At 36.4% G+C, this 21,403-nt stretch overlaps 1 protein-coding gene across 7 annotated transcripts in view; it reads left to right on the forward strand.

Annotated features, from left to right (window-relative positions):
* LOC105475715 (transcription factor EC) overlaps positions 1-21,403 on the forward strand; it is a 557,301-nt gene that overhangs the window by 7,400 nt on the left and 528,498 nt on the right. For 4 of the 7 annotated variants that reach the window (XM_071094590.1, XM_071094583.1, XM_071094584.1 and 1 more), the window contains exon 2: positions 9,099-9,190. The exons of 2 other annotated variants lie outside the window; for them this stretch is intronic. The gene's annotated coding sequence lies outside the window, so the exon portion shown is untranslated. Of the gene's footprint in view, positions 1-8,640; positions 8,910-9,098; positions 9,191-21,403 lie in introns of those variants that run through there. One more of the 7 variants, XM_071094585.1, reaches the window with a different exon arrangement.

The raw sequence follows: 21,403 nt of genomic DNA on the forward strand, positions 1-21,403 counted from the left end.
GTCCATGAATCTTCACAGTGGCCATACAGGCTCTGCTGGAATATTTTGGCAATGGAGAATTACCTTATTAAGCAACTCAAATATCATTGTTAGAAAATTTTGTGCTATTTTGTATCAGGATTTATTTTTCTGATTATCTATCTCTCTCTCTCCATCCATCCATCCATCTACCTATCATCTCGTCTTAATTCTGCCTTTTGTAGTTTTTTAAGAAAAAGGTGTTAAATGTCAGCCCTTGAAGTGTTTGAAGGTAGATTTTAAACACCAGTCCCTCTCCCCACTTTATCTCTTTTCTAGCTAAGCAGCTCCATTTCTTTCAGTTGTTTTTCATGTGTCACTGTTTCCAAATATTTCTTGTAATTTTCTTTTTCTCTGAAGCTGTTCCCCTATCTTGTGACACTTGGTCTGGGGTTGGAACAACATAGCATAAAATAAGAAAACTATATTACCTTCTTTGTATTGATCTCTAGACTGATTTTTTCTTTTCTTTTTTTGGCTGCTGCATCTTATTGTTGAATCAAATGCATCTCATTTGAAATGAAATCTTTATGTCTTTTGTATTTTGGTTAGGTCACACTGTTAGTATGAAACAATTGATTATTTGAACCTAAGGCAACTAATTATTCCTACTATATTTTATCATGCTTTGAGTTTCCTTTTACACTGTTTACTGTGTATTATTTCACAGTTAATCTGTGTGTTTGTTTACACCTCTATTCATGGTCACTGATAAAATGTTGAATAAGGAAGGGCTGAGAACAGACTTATGAGGCATTCCAATTTAATGGCTATAAATACCATCTATATACTGACAAGTTCTAAATTTATAGTTCTAGCTGTTTTCAAGCTTCAAATTGATATATCCTGCTGACAACTTTGACATCTCAGATTTCCTATGCCCCAAAACCTACCTGTGGACTCCCATCCCCAAATCTAATCATTCTGTGTTCACACAGTCAGTCAACCTCAAACCCTATGTGTCAGCTTTAATTCCTCCATTTCCCTCGTTACTTCTTCTCCAATGAGGTCTGTTAGTTCTACCTTCAAAATCAGTGCTTTCACCCTCTCCCATTTCAGTTGTCTTCCCCGGTCTACTAAGTTCAGATCTCGCCTGAGCAACCTCAACAGGCTGCATGTTTGGGTGTTCATTCCCATTCCCTTCTTATAAGTTACTTTATCTACAGAGTAGCCAAAGAACCTTTAAAGGATGCACAATTTAGTGAATATTATTGTGTGTATGTGTATGTGTGTGTGTGTGTACATATATATATATATATATGCACACACATAGAAAAGTGATAAATCATAAGTATACAGCCCAATGATCACAAGGAAAACACGCCTTGTAAGTTTCACTGAGATCAAGAAATAGAACATCACCAGACCTCAGACGCCTATCTCTGTCATCACCTATATCCTCCTCCCACAAAGTAACTACTGTCCTAACTTTTAACATCATGCATTAGATTTGCCTGTTTTAAATTTTTTGTAAAGAGACATACATTACTCTCTATTGTGTCTAGTGCATTTTGGTGAACATGACTGTGAGATTCATCCAAGTTGTAAATAGGAGTAATTCTTTCATCTTTATTTCATCTTATTCTTGGTTTTTGCACATGGTGTTTTAGTGTATGAACAAACACAATTTATTTATTCATTCTGATGTTGATGGAATATGGGCCACTTCCTGTTTGGGGATGCTATGAATAACACTACTATGAACATTTCTAAATACATGTCTTGGTTTAGATGTATACACATTTCTGTTGGGTTTATGGCATTAAAGGGTAAATACACATTCAATAATACTAGTTACTGCCATATTATAAAGTGATTATGTTAATTTACACCCCACCAGCAGTGAATCAGAGTTACAATTACATTTTCACTACGTGTATGTAAAACTTTGATTTTGAATAGCAAAGACAAAAAAATTATCTTAAAAACAGATAATTCAACAAGAGTAGAAGAAAATATTGAGGTTGGCAATGTCTAGAGTAAAAGGTGACAGATCTCTGCTGTCATTTTAAACTTATGAGTTAGTGAAAAGCATAATTGAGTACTGGTTTGAAACTGATATTCTTTCCAAGAGGTGGGTCCCTGGCAAACACACACTCATAGGAAAACACAAGAGCCAAAACAATCAACCTTGCTAAAATGTCTCTTTGGGGAATGAAAAATGCACTCTTACCCACTCTACTTGCCTCCTAGGAAGAAACAACATCAAATGCTGGAGGAAATATCTTGCTTTTCCAAACTGCCTTTTAACATATCTTATTATCAGCCAGTAGATTATTTTTCTCTGAGTATGTTAACACATGCTGTCTCACAGTTCTTCATTTATGTACTATTTATCTTGCCTTTCCTGTCTCTTCAGTCTAATTATTCACCATGCCTTTATCTTCTTCAGACATGTACATAAAGCTTATTACATAAGCTAACTACATAACTTAAAGAGATCTTTCTTTTTTCTTTTCCATTTATTTATTTATTTATTTATTTATTTATTTATTTATTTAAGATGGAGTCTCCTCTGTCACCCAGGCTGGAGTGTAGTGGCACGATCTCGGCTCACTGCAACCTCTGCCTCCCGGGTTTAAGTGATTCTATCATGTCAGCCTCCTGAGTAACTGGGATTACAGGCATGTGCCAAAATGCCTGGCTAGTTTTTGTATTTTTTTAAGTAGAGATAGGATTTCACCATGTTGGCCAGGCTGGTCTTGAACTCCTGACCTCAAGTGATCTGCCTGCTTCGGCCTTCCAAAGTGCTGGGATTACAGGCATGAGCCATCACACCCAGCTAAAGAAAATCTTTAGCACGTTTAGAAATCTATGACTTTGATATATAGGGATGACAGTGGAGAAATACATATGTAATTTCTTGGTGATTCTGGTTAACCTTCATGGTGAAGTGTCAGTGTTACCACCTCAGATTCAAACCAAAACTTTTATGAGAGTAAAACGAGAGGGAGGCATTGTTGATAATTACATCACAATTACATCAGGATAATTGCAATCAGCCTATACAGGACTGTCCTAGGCAAATTAGGACCTATCGCTACCCTAGCTTGATAATCACCTTCAGATCATCTTCTTCCCTTTTCAGGAGCTATGGATGGTGGATCCTCTAATGTGAGTGTTTTAAAGGAATGGGGGTTGTTCAGGAGATTACAGAAAAGAGAATTGCCCCCAAAAGTATGGTGTAGTAGAAAAAAAGTGTAAGTGTAGAGTTAGGTTTTAATTTCTGATCTAAAACTCAGGTATAAATTTGGTTGTTAGTCAATCTCTCTTATCCTTGGGTTGTTCATTGGCAAATGGTAGAAACGTAAGAATAAAACAAAGTGCCTGAGACAATGTTTAGCTCTGTAATTTTCAGAAAAGACACTCAATAAATTTTAGCCTACTTAGAAGGTCAATGCTTACAAATAAGGCAACCAAAGGGAGGGGAGGGGGCGTCATACTGAATAAGGTCCAATTTGCTCATCTGAATAATAATTCTTAATATTATAGACATCTTTTACACTTTTCTGCAAGTACTTTTACATTGCTCCTAAGAGCTATCTTGTGAGCAGGCTGGGTTATTGCTATTACACCCATATTAGAGACAAAGAAACTGAGGCTCAGGGAAGTTCACAGATTTGACAAAGTTTCCATGGTTATTAAATGTTAAGTCTAGGCTATAAACCCACATTTCTTTATATGTCATCCTGGACTCATCCAGCGAGATACCACACTTATTTGAAAGGAATTTTTCAATAATAAAATATTTAAGGTGTGTGCTTGCATAATATGGTTGACTTTATTTTTCTACACAGTGAGGTGTTATCATTCTGGAAGCTCAAAGATCAAATCATGAATCTTTTATTATCTGCATATGAATTATTATCTGCATTTTATGGTGATTCACAAACAAACGTCGTTGCTTTCCCCTGAATACTAGAAATGCCTCAGATAGTTTTCTTTCAACCCTCTTCAGTGCGAACATTCTGCAATGGGAGTGCTCATATTGTATCTGAAGTGGAATTATAATTTCAATCTGTGATTAAAAGCACATAAATTATTTCAAAGGCAAATAAAAAGTTAGTTGTGGGCCAATTATTGTTTAGAATTTTTCCCTACTGATTTTCTGATTGATAACACCAGAAAGTTCGAATTAATTTGAGAAACTTGGATAGTCAGGACTTTGCTAGTTCTTCAACAACAAAGAAAAGTGGGGGGCCGGAGAAAACAGGTGGATAGTGTTCCAAGTCCATGGGAGTGGCTCATGCCTCTCCAAGGGGAGTGGGCTGACCCTGGAGCTCCAGCCAGGGAAACAGCCACCCACATGGCTGCAAGTTCTACCCAAATAGCTCTGAAACGCCTCAAAAAATGCCAGACTAAAATCACAGAAGGAAATGTATGCAGTTTGAATGATTTAGGAGAATAGACTAAGTGAAAGTTGGAATCAATACAGAAAATTATTTAACATATTTATATTTCTTTTTTTAAATAACAGCTTTATTGAGCTGTAATTCATCTAACATATAATTTACAAATTTAAAGTGTACAATATAGTTTTAGTCTATTCACAGAGTTGTACAACCATCAGTCACCAAAATAAATTTTAAAACAGTTTTATTACCCCAAAAGAAATCCAAACCTATTAGCTAACATCACCCGAGCTTTCCATCTCCTCCTGTCCTAGGCAACCACTGAGCTACTTTCTGTCTGTATAGATTTGCCTATTCTGGGCGTTTTCTATAAATGAATTCATACAATATGTGGTTTCTGTGACTGATGTTTTTCACTTAGCCTAACGTTTCCAAGGTTTATTGGTGAATAATATTCCTTTTTAGCAATGCTATCTATTCATCAGCTAATTTGGTTATTTCCACTTTTGGGTTATTACAAATAATGCTGCTTTGAACATTTGTATATACGTTTTTAAATACACACTTGTTTTCATTTCTCTTGGATATATACCTAGGAGTGAATCATGTTAACCCTATGTTTAATCTTTTGAGGAACTGCCAGGCTGTTTTCCAAAGTGACTGCACCATTTTACATTCCCACTAGCATGTTTTCCACGTCCCCATCAATATTTGTTACGGTGTGTTTTTTAAATTATAGCCATCCTAGTGGATGAGAAATGGTATTTTATTGGTTTACATTTTTGTAATCACTAATTATAAATTGCATTTTGTACAAGATGTTAGCCAACATATATGCCATTCAAAAAGCAACATCAGATGTCTAAGCTAAAAGTTGAATCGTTTTTACCTAAAACATTTTCTCCACTATGAGAATTCTTATTTCATTTTATATACTTAATATTCCATAGTTATTTCTTTCCCCTGGATTTGTCATGTGGGAATGAACTTACAGTGTATTGCGTTATTAATTATATCTTTTCTGGTGGCATGATACTCTTTTCTCCAGAAAACCTGTAGAAGATAAGGTCTATGCCTCTTATTTATTTTGAAACCTTATCAGGATCTAATACAAAATTGAATATGTAGTTTGGGCTCAATAAAGATTGGCTTATTGACTGATTCAGTTAATTGCTCATTTTTGCTGGGCTGATTTAAATTGTCTTAAAGTTAAAAAGAAAATAACTGAAGCAGTATTGACAAAGCATAAACCTTTTTTTTTTTTTTTTTTTTTTTTTTAATCTGTGACAGAGTCTTGCTCTATCGCCCAGGCTGGGGTGCAGTGGCGGGATCTCTGCTCACTGCAAACTCCGCCTCCCAGGTTCACGTCATTCTCCTGCCTCAGTCTCCAGGGTAGCTGGAACTACAGGCTCCCGCCACCTCACCCGGCTAATTTTGTTTTCGTGTTTTTAGTAGAGACCATGTTGGCCAGGATGGTCTCCATCTCCTGACCTCGTGATCCGCCCGCCTCGGCCTCCCAAAGTACTAGGATTACAGGCGTGAGCCACCAAGCCTGGCCAAAGAATAAATTTTACCAGTATTTGAGTAATTGAGATTTTACCAAATGAATTTTTAATTCATAGATTAACAGAATCTGTTGATTAAGTGAAACAGCATCTCTAAGATAACGGAATTGGACAATTCCCTGTGGTGGGGAGTGTGTTGCATGGGGCCGTGTGCTGCTGTTTCAGAGGGTTATGTGGGGAGTTTTTCTCATGTCTGCAAACAGGACAAATAAAATAACATAGATAGATTCCATTGGAAGATATTTGGAAGCTAACCAAGGAGCATATGAGCAAAAGTAGTTGTTTTTGTTGTTGTTGTTTTCGTTTGGTTTTTTTGAGACAGCATCTGTCTCGGTTGCCCAAGCTGGACTGCAATGATATGATCTCAGCTCACTGAAACGTAGTTTTAAGGGAATCAGTTTTCATTTGTTTGACTTCCCTATATGCTCTTTATCAAAATTAATTTATCTGGTAAATTAACAGATCACAGTTAACTGATCTGTGTCTGGTTTTCCTTTTTTTTTTTTTTTTTTCAAATTTGCTCCTTTCTGCTACGCACAGTGGCTCGTGCCTGTAATTTTAGTACGTTGAGAGGCCAAGGCGGGAGGATTGCTTGAAGCCAGGAGTTTAAGACCAGCTCTGACAACATAATGAGACTCCATTTCTCCAAACAAAACAAAACAAAACAAACAACAACAACAACAAAAATGCTGGGCATGGTTGTGTGTACCTGTGCTTCCAGGTACCCAGGAAGCTGAGGTGGGAGGATGGAGGATGGCTTAAACCTAGGCGGTCAAGGCTGCAGACTCCAGACTGGGAGACAGAAAAAGAACCTGTCTTAAAAAAAAAAGAAAAAAAAAAAAAAAGAAAAAAACTTGCTCCTTTCCCATTTTATACAGAAATATAAAGAATTATAAAGACATGTAGACCCATCCTGAACTTACCACACTGCTGTACTCAGTAGTGTAAAAGCCTCCAGGAGGAAGAGTGGGGAAAGGAGAAATTACAATAGGACTGGCAGTAAAATCTTCTTCAATCAAAGTACATGAGTACTACCTCTAATCCAGCTCGTTAAAATAAACCTTTCCAATACATTATTCTTTTTATGTTTAGCAATTATTCACCAAAATTTGTGAGCTATTTATAATTTCTTGATCAATTATATACTATTATTACAGTTTAAAATTTATTTTTAATTGATAAATAAATTGTACTATTACTGTTTTTTAATAGTAATTACTATTATTTATTATTGTGTACTACTAATAATTAAAACAATACTCCAGAAGGAAACATATATTTCTTAGGTGTTATTATCATAGGCAGCATAAATTAATTTCATTTTATAGACATATTTTTGTGGCAGAGAAATATGCTAAGGTGATCAAAAATACTTTTAGCATTAAATATAGACTGTATAAAGAAAATGGGGCACATGTACACCAGGGAACACTATGCGACCATAAAAAATAATGAGTTTGTGTCCTTTGCAGGGACATGGATGAAGCTGGAAGCCATCATTCTTAGCAAACTAACACAAGAACAGAGAACCAAACACCGCATGTTCTGACTCATAAGTGGGAACTGAACAATCAGAATTCATGGACACAGGGAGGGGAATATCACACACCAGGGCCTGTCAGAGAGTAGGGGACAAGGGGAGGGATAGCATTAGGAGAAGTACCTAATGTAGATGACGGGTTGATGGGTGCAGCAAACCACCATGGCACATGTATACCTATGTAACAAACCTGCGTGTTCTGCACATGTATCCCAGAACTTAAAGTACAATAAAAATTACTTTAAAATAATATTCTATTATAGATTTTGTAGGAGAAATCACATAGAATAATTGTTTTGAGGATAAAAAGGACCAAGTCAAATTTTTGATACTTGAAGAGTTGATCACGTATTTGCTCATATGTTTATAAAATAGATGATGATGGCATTATATTGATGTAATATTTATATTTTATTGGCTATACTTAAAAGGGTAATGCTAGTATTTATAATATTCTGGAAATTTCTGTCTGTGCAGCTATTTAAACTGTGATGAAGAAGATATTTTATATGTCAACCTAGAAATTTACAAAGGGGCATGTTTTTCCAAACTCAGTGGATATTGAAAATAAAAATAAAACATTGCTATGGACCAAGATAGGATACTTTCCAACCCCTCAGGTTTCTTTTCTGTTACTTACTTTTCCATTTTATGCTGTCCATTATATTAATTTTGAACCTAATTTTATCTAAAACTCTTGGAGTTGGGGGGAATGGAGGAGCAAATAGAACCTGCAGCTGTTTAGTCTCTGAGTGCATTCTGCTTCTGAAAATGATCCCAGAAGTTGCTTCTCAATGATTCCAGTGAGATGAGACTTGAACCAAGCCTGCTTTTCAGAACCTTCTTCGAGAGCCCTTGATTTCCCCCTCAGAGTGATTCTTATCATTTCTTAATTGTCTCGTCAATACAATAAAGGCCATTTAAAAGCATATTTTTCCAAGTTAAAAGAAAAACCTAGTTATGCCTAAATTATAGCAGGTAAAACTTCAGAGAAGTGATTACATTCTAACATTATAAGAGTTGGAAGTTGGTAAGTATACTGCAATGTTTGTTTTGGCAGCTGAGAGGCAAAGCTTTAAACTTGGGTAAGATTTTCATATTTTCAAGCCAAATATGGTCAGTTTTTAACTCTTAATAACGTCCATCCATATATAGATCTCTGTTTATTGTGTGACTTGAATTTATTACTCATGCAAGCCACTCCTTCATGAGGCAGTGTGGGGTGTTCCTGCCCTTGACCCTTCTTTGTGGCTTGGCACTTGCCCTACCCCCTTTGGGGCACAGGATCATGATAAACTGGGCTAACAGGAGGAGATTTGGGGTGATATGGAGAAAGGAGACAGGGACTCTGTACACAGACAAAGTCCTGAATGGAAATGGGTGTTATCATTGAGGGGAGTGCAATGAGCGGGTATTTTCAAGGATGTGGGACAGGTAAGAGGAAGCACCAGCACCAGCCGGGGGCAGTTACCAACCATGGGCCTGAAGGGCAGAGTAAGGGCTGGTGACCTGAACCCAAAATTCACCTGATAGTGTGGCCTTCGGAAGAGAGATACAGATACTGGTGGGCCCTTGAGGGAAAAACTAAGATTCATTCTCCTTCTTTACTCTGATCTTTTGCAGGGCCTCTACTTGGCCAGACCCAGCTAGAAGACTAAGATCAGGGGCACTCTGGACGCAGCCCACAAGGCTAGCTCTCTGCGGCACTGAGCAAGGTAGGGAAGGATGGGGAGTGTATTTGCAGAGCAGCTGCAGAACGTCCAGCATGGTGGGGATAACAATACACTAGAGCTTTAAGAGGTGGCAGTGTAAGAGAAAGTAGTGTCTTGTAGCTGAATTATTTCTAGGTTTCTAAAGGAATTGGAGAGTATCATAAAAGAAATGTTTGGCCGGGCGCGGTGGCTCAAGCCTGTAATCCCAGCACTTTGGGAGGCCGAGGCGGGCGGATCACGAGGTCAGGAGATCGAGATCATCCTGGCTGACACGGTGAAACCCCGTCTCTACTAAAAAATACAAAAAACTAGCCGGGCGAGGTGGCGGGCGCCTGTAGTCCCAGCTACTGGGGAGGCTGAGGCAGGAGAATGGCGTGAACCCGGGAGGCGGAGCTTACAGTGAGCCGAGATCCGGCCACTGCACTCCAGCCTGGGCGACAGAGCGAGACTCCGTCTCAAAAAAAAAAGAAAAAAAAAAAAAAAAAAAAAAAGAAATGTTTGTGTCTCCCCCAGTTTCATATGTTGAAGCCTTAACGCCCAATGTAATGGTATTAGGAGGTGGGCCCATTGGGCGATAATTAGGTTTAGATGATATCATGAAGGTAGAGTCCCCGTGATGGGATTCATGTCCTTATAAGAAGAGGAAGAGACACAAGATTTTCGCCTCTGCTGTGTGATGATACAGTGAGAAGGCAGCCAGCCATATGGTGAGCCAAGAGGAGAGCCTTCACTAGGAACCTGGCCATGCTGGTGCTCTGATCTTGAACTTCTCAGCCTCTAGGACTATGAGAAAATAAGTGTCTGTTGTTTAAGCCATCTAGTCTCTGATACTTTGTTGTTGCAGTCCAAGCTAAGAAAAGGAATCTAAAGGTCCCAGTGCTATCCTCTCTTCTTGTATGAGAACTGGGACCCTAGGGGAAGTAACAGAGGCAAAAAAGCACTTTGAAGACAGACATGGTGGGAATTGATAAACGAATTGATAGAGATAGAAATGAACTGTTTTGTTTTATTCTCTGAGGACTCTGCTCATCACCCAATAGCACCATTTTCTTTCTCAGAATGGATTCTTTCCCCTATCTTTCTAATCATTAGAGATGTAGCTAAGATATTACATATATGCATACATATAATATGTATATGTGTATATATGAATGCATTATGTGAATATTAATAATTATATTGAATTTTAACTTAAAATGGTAGATTTTATTTAAAGTATTATAAAAGTTCCCATATTCATATTACTTCAAAATCTTATGCTGTATTATCAAAACCATATCATTCAAAATGATATTTAACTTGTTTGATACTATTAATGTAATAGTGTCAGATTAAAACTTACCACTATTTATTCTCACATATATACACTTATAAATAATTTAAAAAGTAACAACAAGCAAGGAAATATAATTCCCATAGATATCATTGAAATAGGGTCAATAATAACATAATGAACTTATTTATACTTGAATAAACATATGTTGTTATAATTTTTTTCTTTAGAAAGTGGATTTAATAGAAAAGGAAGAAACAGTGTAATTTTCTCTTTAGAAAGTGGATTTAATAGAAAAGGAGGAAACAGTGTTAAGAAGCCCCTCCAATTATGATTTTCTGAATATTCTCTCTCCATTGGAGAGAGAAACCAAAGGTATGTTTGTGAGGATATATACTATAGACCTCTTATCCTGAAGGGAGCTGTGAATAATAGTAGCACTAAGGCAAGACATAGTTGAGAAGCAGGAGTTTCAAATGTTTGGACAGCTGGTGGAGGAGTTAGTCTACTAAAAGCAGAGTGTTTGCTGAAATTTTCATTTATAAGAAGAAAGTGTATATATTGAGGGAAGCAGTGTTCTGGTATTCTTTCAAACTAATCAGAAAGAGCAGGTTCAAAACTTGGAAGTAAGGGAGAACCTTAAGTGAACCCCTCATAATCATAAAAGTGAAGCAGTTGTTTACTTGGACAGCAGATTACAGGAAGGAGAAACTAAGTGTGGTCAACTGACTAGAAACAGCAAGACATGATAGATCACAATGGAAGTGAAAAACAGGAGAAAACTAAATAAATCAATGTTTATTGCACATCAAATTACCATACTAAGCACACATGTCCATATCAAATGGAAGAACACGAACATAACCTAAGACAAATGAAGCAAGAGTTAGGAAGACTAGAGACTAAAATAAAATGAAGCTTGAGAAAAGGGCTGGGAACACAATTTAAAAATTAGCAAAGGGTAAGTATTTAAAGCTGAATTTGGTGCAAGGTGATAAACAAAAGTGAAATCATCTGCCTGATAGACTGTGGCATGTTAATGAATGCTAGAGAGCAGGCTGAACTGTCAGGATCCTGTTTTCATCTGTAAAATACAAAAAAAAAAAATACTTTAGAGGTTGTTGAAGCCTTTGATAAATGAAGAGAAAGTATGGTTGTGAGGATAGGAGTTTGAAAACTTTTTACTATATTTTTAAGCCATAATCACATGTAGTAAAATGCACAGATCTCAAGGGTAGAGCTTGATGGATCCTGACAAATGTCTACAACTGGGTAATCATCACTCTAATCAACATACAGAACACTGCCATCATTTTCGAATGTTCCTTTGTACACCCTTCTAGTCCATTGCCATCCACTCTCCCCTGCTAAGGAAGTGACAGTTCTGAGTTCTATCACCATTGATTAGGATGACTGATTGGTTCTTGATCTACATATAAACGGAATCTGACAGCATATAGTCTTTTTGTCTGGCTTCTTTGCTTAACATAATGTTCTGAAACTTTACCCACACTGCTGTAGGAAGAGCTGGTTTGATTCCCATCTCAAATACTCTAGTCACGTGACCCCCGACAGCATTCAAGCTCCTAAAGAACAGGAAGTTTTATCTGTTTTGTTCAATGCCTCATCCCCAGTACTTAGAATAGAACCTGACACATAGTAAGTGCTCACGTTTTCAACTATAAGATGAAAATAAAAGTAATAATCTTTCTCAACTATAAAATGAAAATAAAAGTAATAATCTATATATATAAGTATATATATCTATACTATATATAGGTTATATATACTACATATATAGAAGGGGGATAGGGGAACAGTGAAGTATAAGGAAATAGGGTGATCTGGAAGTGTGGGTTAAGAAGGAGCCAGTTTTCTGGGAGTTGAAATAAATGAAATAGGAAGTGGCTGGAAGAGACTCACATATGCTTTATGGCGAGTGAAATTAATTGAACCATGAGATGAGGAATATACTTAATTATATAGAATTTGAAACTTTAGGGTTTTTTCAATGTAACAAAATGAATGTGCACTTAAAATGCTTGGCGGAATGTGCTATCCTAGAATCTGGAGGTCATCAAAGAGAATTATAAGGGGAAAGAATTACAAATCTATTCCAGTTGTATGAGAAAAGTCTTAAGTGGAAGTTTGGTGAAGGAAAGTCTTGAAAAGTTTAAGGGAACTATTTGTTATTTCCTTATTTTTTTGTATGTTTTAAAAAAGTCTTACTAGCATTCACATGGACTTAGCTACATTTTCTGAAGATTATTCTATATCTCATGTATTTTTTTGGCATGTAAGTTTATTCCCCACTCCACAAAGGAAGTGTATCTTGAAATGATTTGCAAGTGCAAACTTGGTCATGGACCTTTTATCATTAAATTTATGCAATTTAGGGTTGTGATAAATGACTTTATAAGGCAAGTTCATCTCATTGTGCCCTGGAACAAAGGATTTCCTAATTATGCTCTTGTTTTCCTAGTTTTTTAGTGATCATAGAGTAATTGTACTGATGACTTTTTTTTTTTGCCAAAACATGATTATTATCAATTAAATTATTTTGTTTTCTTAGTATGATTGTACTAAGCTTACTCACATTTAAGAGGAAATATATTGTTACAAATTTTCATTTTATCGGTGTACTTAAATTTTAATCAATGACTTTGATAAAGTCATTTACTTGAATAAATGACTGTAGCTTTTTGGAGCTTATATGTACCAAATCATGGCTAACATTAATAGGAGAGGCATTATTGAAAAAATTCTTATGGCTGGGTGTGGTGGTGCATGCCTGTAGTCCCGTCTACTTGGATAGCTGAGGTGGGAGGATCGCTTGAAGCCAGAAGTTTGAGTCAAGCCGGTACAACATAGTAAGACCTCATCTCTAAATAAAACAAAAGATGATTATGAATTGTAAATATTCTGTAAGCTGTGTAAATGCTTTGCAAAATAGATGTTAGATGCTCTTCTGCATATTTTACATACCATAGTAGAGTTTGATATTTATCTACTTTAATTATTGGCATTGTAGAATTTATTATATAGTTCCCCAGGTTATTTTCTGTGGTATATTTTCTTGAGCATATTTTTCACAATTTTTTTTTGCCTTCTAACTTGTGCATGCTATGGCTCATTATACTCATTTATGTTAAAATGACATCTTAGTGAGCATCTAAATTGCTTACTTTTTGTTGTTGTTGGTTTTTGGGGGATGGAGTCTTACTCTTGTCACTCAGGGTGCAGTGCAGTGGTGTGATCTCAGGTCACTGCAACCTCCATCTCCTGGGTTCCAGCAATTCTCCCACCTTGGCCTCCCAAAGTGCTGGGATTACAGGCGTGTGCCACTGCGCCCAGCCTAAGTTGCTTACTTTAAGTGTCTTAAAATGGTAATTATTATAAGATATGTCAGAATCCTTTGGATTTTGAAAATACTAAAGGAATTTAAAAGAGTAAAATGTGTACATTATAAACTATAAGTTATGTAGGTACCATTTTGATGGCTTCTGAAATTTCAGTGAGTTTTTAATGGCCTATTAAAAGGTATTTTTCACCGTCTGGATTGTGATGCAGATATTCTTGGAATATAAAACATTCCATAGCCTCCCTTTCATCCCCAGTCAAAACACAGACATGCACACTTGCACATGAACACACACACGTGCGCGCACACACACACATACTCACACACCAGTAAGTCAATGTCCTGTTGGTGTGCATGCAGCATCTGTTTTGCCAGCAAGCTCTAAATTTGGTTGAAAGGCAGGGATCACAGAAAATGGGCCAACCAGGAAGATGGAAGGGATGGCATGGAATATACTCCCAGCCTAGCTCTTTGGACTGGAATTGGACCTTTGGGGTTAGAACAGAAAAGCATGTTTGGAAAACCTGTTTGCATGAAAGATTTTGTAATATTATGGACATATTGGAGATACTTTGAGACCCATTCCTGCTTGACTCTTCATAGAGTCCAGTTCTGCTTTGGAATCCCAAAGTGTAATGGTTTTGAGATCTTTAGGATTCAGCATTCATGGCACAGATTTTGGGTTGGTATCACCGTCAGTGGAGCAGGTGTTAGGTTCTTCAGTAAGGTTCAATGAAATGAGGAAAGGATGTTGGATGCCACTAGGTGACACAGCTGAATGTCAGATTGCCTAAATGGAAACATTGGTGGAATCCATCTGGGAGTATTAGAAACAATCAGAGAATGCTTTAAACGGCTTAGCATTCTTAATGAAGCCATCACAATTTGAATATGTGTATACATATATACACACACTGGTAAAACAAAGTGACAATTTGGCTGTACTGTGATAATAAATTTCAGTGTGCACATGTAATCTAAAATTACAAATTTTTTGGCTAAATTAAATTATTATAAAATGGCTTTCAGTTAAATAAAATTAAATTTAAATGGCTATATTTGTTGTCTCTGATATATGGTACTTTTGGGCTTAGTGTGGCCAGAGGTGATTATCTACAACCAGTTATAGTATAACAGTAAATGTCTTTGTTAAAATATTGAAGTTGTAATTACAAGACATTGCTTCCAATAGCAATTTCTTTTTCTTTAAATTCCAATAGGTTTTTGGGAAACAGCTGGTGTTTGGTTACATGAATAAGTTCTTTAGTGGTGATTTCTGAGATTTTGATGGATCCCTCACCCAAGCAGTGTACACTCTACCTAATGTGTAGTCTTTTATCCCTCACCCCCTCACACACTTTACATAGTATAGTCTGAAGTCAGGTAATGTGATGCCTTTGGATTTGTTCATTTTGCTTAGGCTTACTATGGCTATGTGGGTTCTTTTTTTTGGTGCCATATGAATTTTAGAATTGTATTTTCTAGTTCTGTGAAAAATAATGGTGGTATTTTCATGGGAATTGCATTGAATTTGTAGATTGCTTTTGGCAGTATGGTCATTTTCTTTTTTCCTTTATTTATTTATTTATTTATTTATTTATTTATTTATTTATTTATTTTTGAGACGAAGTCTCGCTTTGTTGTCCAGGTCGGAGTGCAGTGGCGTGATCTCGGCTCACTGCAAGCTCTGCCCCCTGGGTTCATGCCATTCTCCTGCCTCAGCCTCCCGAGTAGCTGGGACTACAGGCGCCCACCACCATGCGTGGCAACTTTTTTTGTATTTTTAATAGAGACGGTGTTTCACTGTGCTAGCCAGGATCGTCTTGATCTCCTGTCCTCATGATCCACCCGCCTTGGCCTCCCAAAGTGCTGGGATTACAGGTGTGAGCCACCACGCCCAGCTGACAGTATGGTCATTTTCACAGTATTGATTCTGCCCATCCATGAGCATGGGATGTTTTTCCATTAGTTTCATCTATGATTTCTTTCAGCAGTGTTTTGTAGTTTTCATTGTAGAGATCTTTAACCTGCTTGGTTAAGTATATTCCTAAGTATTTTATTTTATTTTTTTGCAGTTATTGTGAAAGGGGTTGAGTTCTTGATTTGATTCTTAGCTTGGTCGCTGTTGGTGTATAGCAGAGCTACTGATTTATGTATGTTAATTTTGTATCCTGAAACTGCTGAATTCATTTACCAGTTCTAGGAGCTTTTTGGATGAGTCTGTTGGGTTTTCTAGGTATATGATCATGTTATCAGCAAACAGCAACAGTTTGACTTCCTTATTACCAATTTGAATGCCCATGTGTAGCAATTTCTAAGAGAAATTGCCATGTAAACTCCACCTAGTGTGGGTCCATACTTACTATGCAATCCCACCCTGGAATAAGTCCTTTATCAAAGTTTGGTTAAAAAGAAAGTGTCCAAGACCAGCTCTCACTTTCCATAGTAAACAATCAGACAACTAAACAAAATAATAAAACAACTATCTTTAGTGGTTGGAGAAAAACAGCACAGGGTTGTGATCCTTCTGAGAATGGTAGCGACTACGAACTCTATGATTGTCTTGGCTTTCTTTTTAGAGTCAATTTCTAACTGTTGGCACAGGGAGGAAAATCCAAACAGATCTTGTAATCATTGATGAGTTGTGAAAATGGAGACCAGAGTTGGAGAATCTGAGGCAGCTAGCAAAGTTTTGGAAAAGGGGGCACTCAATAAGAGAGCTCCATAAACCTGCATAGGCTCCTCTTTGATCTTTGTTGAGTACCAAGCTGCCCATGTATAGAATAAAGCTCTGCAAAGATGGCCTAAGGATGGCCATGGAGTTGCAAACTGAAAAATTCCCAGAGCTCACAAAGGACAGGAAGACATTTGAGCTCTAATCATCCAGAATGAAGTCCTTGATGATTATCTGGGAAATTTGGTGGAGACTCCTAGAGTCCTGCCTTACAAGCAGGAGTGAACCATCACTGGAGTGAAGCTACTATTAGACGGTCTCTAGCAAAGCAAATAAATAGGTCTCAAAGTTATGAAATTGATATTCAAGTTGTTTCATTCTGTAAAGGAAGAAAACAATATCTAGATTTTTAAGAATGCTACATTTACCATATTTAGCATCTAATAAAAATTAATAAACATGCCAAGAATAAGGACAATATACCCATAACTGGATACAGATCAGTAAATAGGAAAAAGTACCAAAATGACAATGTTGTTAGAATTAACACATAAAGATGTTAAAATAGCCACTATAATTATGTTTAGTATTAAACAAAAACATGAGCATAGTGAGGGAAGTAACATAAATTGTTAAAAAAATGAAATAGAACTTATAGGAATAAAAAATACAATATATAAAAAAATTCCAGATAGGAGTAATAGCAGATTGAATAGTGTGGCAGAAAAGATCAGCATACTTGAATATATTGTATAGAACATATTGAAAACAAAAAGAGAGAAAGGAAAGAAAACTAACAGAGCCTTGGTGACCTCTGAGGACAATATCATACAGACCTATTTAAATAGGTATAATTAGAAATCCAGACTAAGAGGATCGTAGGGGCACTAAAATATATGTGAAGAAATGATGGCTCCAAATTTTCCAAAACTGATGAAAACTTAAATCTGCAGATCCCAAAAGCTTAAATGTACCCCAAACAGGATAAGCTTACATAAACACATCAAGGTACTTCATAATCAAATCTCTGAAAACTACTAGAAAATGATATTTTTAAAAAGTGACTAAAGAAAAAAGACATTACATTACAAAGAAACAAACATACAACTTACAGTAGATTTCTCATCTATAATTATGTGTGCAGAGAACAATGGAAGGACATCTATAAAGTGCTGAAATATATATTTTTAAAAGGCTATCAATGTAAAAGTCTATAAACAGCAAAATTCCTCCCCAGAATAAAATCAAATTAAAGACACTTTTGGAAAAAAATAGAAAACATTTGTTTTCAGCAGACCTAAGTCACAAGAAATGTTAAAGGAAGTTCTTCATGTAGAGAGGAAATCATATCAGTTGGAAATTTGGATGAACACAATGAAATGAAGAGCACTGGCAATACTAAATATATGCTTACATATGGGGATATTTTGCCTTAATTTTTAGTATCTTTAAAAAGTATTTGATTGCTTAAAGTAAAAATAATGTTGTGCTTTGGTAGTTTTTAAGACATGTAGAAGTAAAATATAAATAACAGCAATGACACAAAGGAGAGGAAGGAGAAGCAAAATACAAATGGCCAATAAGCACAAGAAAAGATACTCAACATCATTAGTCATCAGAGAAATGCAAATTAAAACCATTATGAAATGCCGCTTCACATCTTTTAGGTTATCTAAATTTATACGACCAAATTTATACCACCATACTAAGTGCTAGCCAGGATGTAGAACCATTGGAACTATCATATGTTGATTTTGGCAGGATACATGTACAATCACTTTGGAAAACAGTTTGATAGTTTCTTGTAAGGTTGACATACCCTTTACATATGATTTAGTAATTCTCCTCCTAGATTTTTATCCAAGAGAAATGAAAAGTTAAGTTCAGAGACTCTGATGCATGAATGTTCATAGCAACCTTATTCCCAATTGCTAGAAATGGAAATAACCCAGGTGTTCATCAGTTGGTGGTAGATAAACAAATAATGGTACATTTATAACATGGAGTGTTACTCATCAATGAAACAGAACAATATACTGGTATATGCAACACCATAGGTGAATCTCTAAAATATTATGCTGAGTAAAAGTAGCCAGATTCTGAAGAGTACATACTGTATGATTACATTTATAAGAAACTATAGAAAAAGACAACGCTAATCTAAATGATAGAGTGAAGGTCAATGTTTGCCCGGGAACATGGCTGGGAAGGCGGACAGCTCACTGATTTAGAAAGGACACAAGGAGCTTCAGAGGTGATGGGCATATAGTATATCTTGACTGTAGTGGTGGTTATGTAGTATATACATTTGCAAAAACTCATTGAAATGTACATTTAACATGGGTGTAGTTTATTTGTGAAAATTACACTTCAATAAAGTTGATTAAAATATGCCATCAATAAAACAAAAGGGAAAATAATGTACTGCTATTTGGCTGATGAATAGAAACATTTTGAAGAGTTCTATGGTAGGCTTAGCCAGGGGTGCTTTAGATGCTTGCTTACTGTAAGAAACAGGATACAAAAATATGTAATTATGGCAGGAAGGTAATTCTGTTCATTCACTAACTTGTATCCTTAATCTTGTATATCCTATTACCACTTGTTTCTGGTTTGAAGCAAAAGCATCCTCCAGTTAACTGGGCATCGTCATTCTTGCTCATCTTAGAAAACACTTCAGTCTTTTGTCATCTGTTTAATCTGTGTCTGTTGCACTCACCTGAATTAAAACAATTATTCTGTGAGGTAAAAAATAACATGTGAACATAAACATAGCTATAGTGGAATGACTAAGTAATAGAACAGTAAATACCTGGAAGTCACTTTGTCCAATATCTGAGGCCAAGGAAGTGGAACGGCTGTCCAAAGTCACAAAACTAGTTAGAAGCAGAGCCTTTATTTTTACACTGAATTTTTTTTTAATTGGTAATGCATTTAAAAATGTAATTCCTCCTCCTTGCTTCTTGTACTCTGTCCTTCTCTTTCCTGTCCCTGTGTCTCCCTAGAAAGGCTTCTGCCTTTCTTATGCTCATCTTTCTTGTTCACATCTCTCTGCCTTGGCTTTCATCACCCCCTCATCTGAGATGTCATTTGGATTCTCAGCAAACGCAGCTGGTGAAGAAAAGTTGTCATATTGTACACCGATGTGTTTTTATTTCTCATATGTCTTACTTGAGGTCTTACAACAACTTACATTAATATACGTAATGAAATATACTCACCTAAATCATGTTTACCTCAACCTTTGTGACCACCATTCTCTTTCAACACTTTCTGAGAATCTGTCTGCTTTAAGAAGGTTTTTCTAATCCATAGTTAATGTGTCCTTATACCCTTAGTATCTATTTTGCAATTTATTATTTTTTTCAATTAGATTTTCATAGGCAACTATGCCACAAACTATATATAAAATAATGCCTTTAGCGAATTTATTATTTAATGTCTAAGGGCACTCCTATTGTAATATAGAATTATTTGTTTTGATCTGAGATGTATGAAGGATGATTATAGGCATTGCTCTATGACTGTAAAAAAAAAAAATGCATTGAGGCTGGGCGGGGTGGCTCATGCCTGTAATCTCAGCACTTTGGAAGGCTGAGGTGGGCGGATCACTTGAAGCCAGGAGTTTGAGACCAGTCTGACCAACACGATGAAACCCTGTCTCTACTAAAAATAGAAAAAATTAATTGGACATGGTGGCACATGCCTGTAATCTCAGTTACTTGGGAGGCTGAGGCATGAGAATCACTTGAACCTGGGAGGCGGAGGTTGCAGTGAGCCGAGATCACGCCACTGCACTCCAGCCTGGGTGATGGAGTGAGACTGTTTCTCAAAATAAAATACAATTTTAAAAAAGAAAAATGCATTGAATTTCTATCGCCATGTTTGAATTACAAAATTGATTTGCTTATCAAGGACTAATCTTCAGTCAATAATTTCATGAAAAAGAATTTTCCAGTAAAACAGAAAATCTCATTTAACAAATTACTTTTATAATACATTAGAAGCCAGACCCTAATTAGAATACATTTTTCTCCTTTAGATGTCCTTGGTATGCAAATTAAATTAGAATTCCTAGGACTTATATAGACGTGTCTCATCTCCTATGAGACAGCACGTCTTTTATTTCTTTTGTGTTATATTACTTTGGAAGGAAGGAAGGAAGAAAGGGAAGGAAGGAAGGAAGGAAGGAAGGAAGGAAGGAAGGAAGGAAGGAAGGAAGGAAGGAAGGAAGGAAGGAAATGACAGATCTATACTCCAACGTTTTCTGTGTGGCATTTTTATAAGTAGAAAAAAAGTCCAAATTGAGAAGCATGGGTCAACAAAAGATCTAGATAAAGTAGTCATGTTAATTTAACCAAAAATACTGTTTACTTTTACTCTCAAAATGTGTTGTGTATTGCTTTAATTCAGAAAACTCATAAAGAAACAACAGAAAGGTCATGTAAAGAAGTTTAGTAAGTACCTTATCTAGCTACTGTCTATACTCTCTTAATATGCTTCTAAACACTGGTAGATGAGATCCAAGATTCTTATACTAGTGAATGCAGTGCTATGTACAGCCTTGTTCAAATTACTATTCATCGTGAGTTTTTTCCTCTATGTAACTGGCAACTTAATTTTACCTGTAGTATGGGATAAATTATAGTTAGATTGAATACTGGTCAAATCCCTCACTTTCCCCCAGGAATTCATTTCCTCTCCTATATCTCAAGTGAATGGCACTCCCAGCCACACTGTTGCCATTCTGGAAACTTTTTTCCTCACTCCTCAGACAGGTGGTAAGGTGGTGATGATGAAGGCAGACCTGCAAACCTTCCCAGCTACCTCTCTCCCACCCAACCATAATCTACCTTGGGAGGAGGGCCCTCTCTTTGTCTTACTCACCTACCATGCTTTCGTTGTGAT

The sequence above is a fragment of the Macaca nemestrina genome, chromosome 4 (assembly GCF_043159975.1).
Source record: "Macaca nemestrina isolate mMacNem1 chromosome 4, mMacNem.hap1, whole genome shotgun sequence".
Classification (NCBI taxonomy): Eukaryota; Metazoa; Chordata; class Mammalia; order Primates; family Cercopithecidae; genus Macaca; species Macaca nemestrina.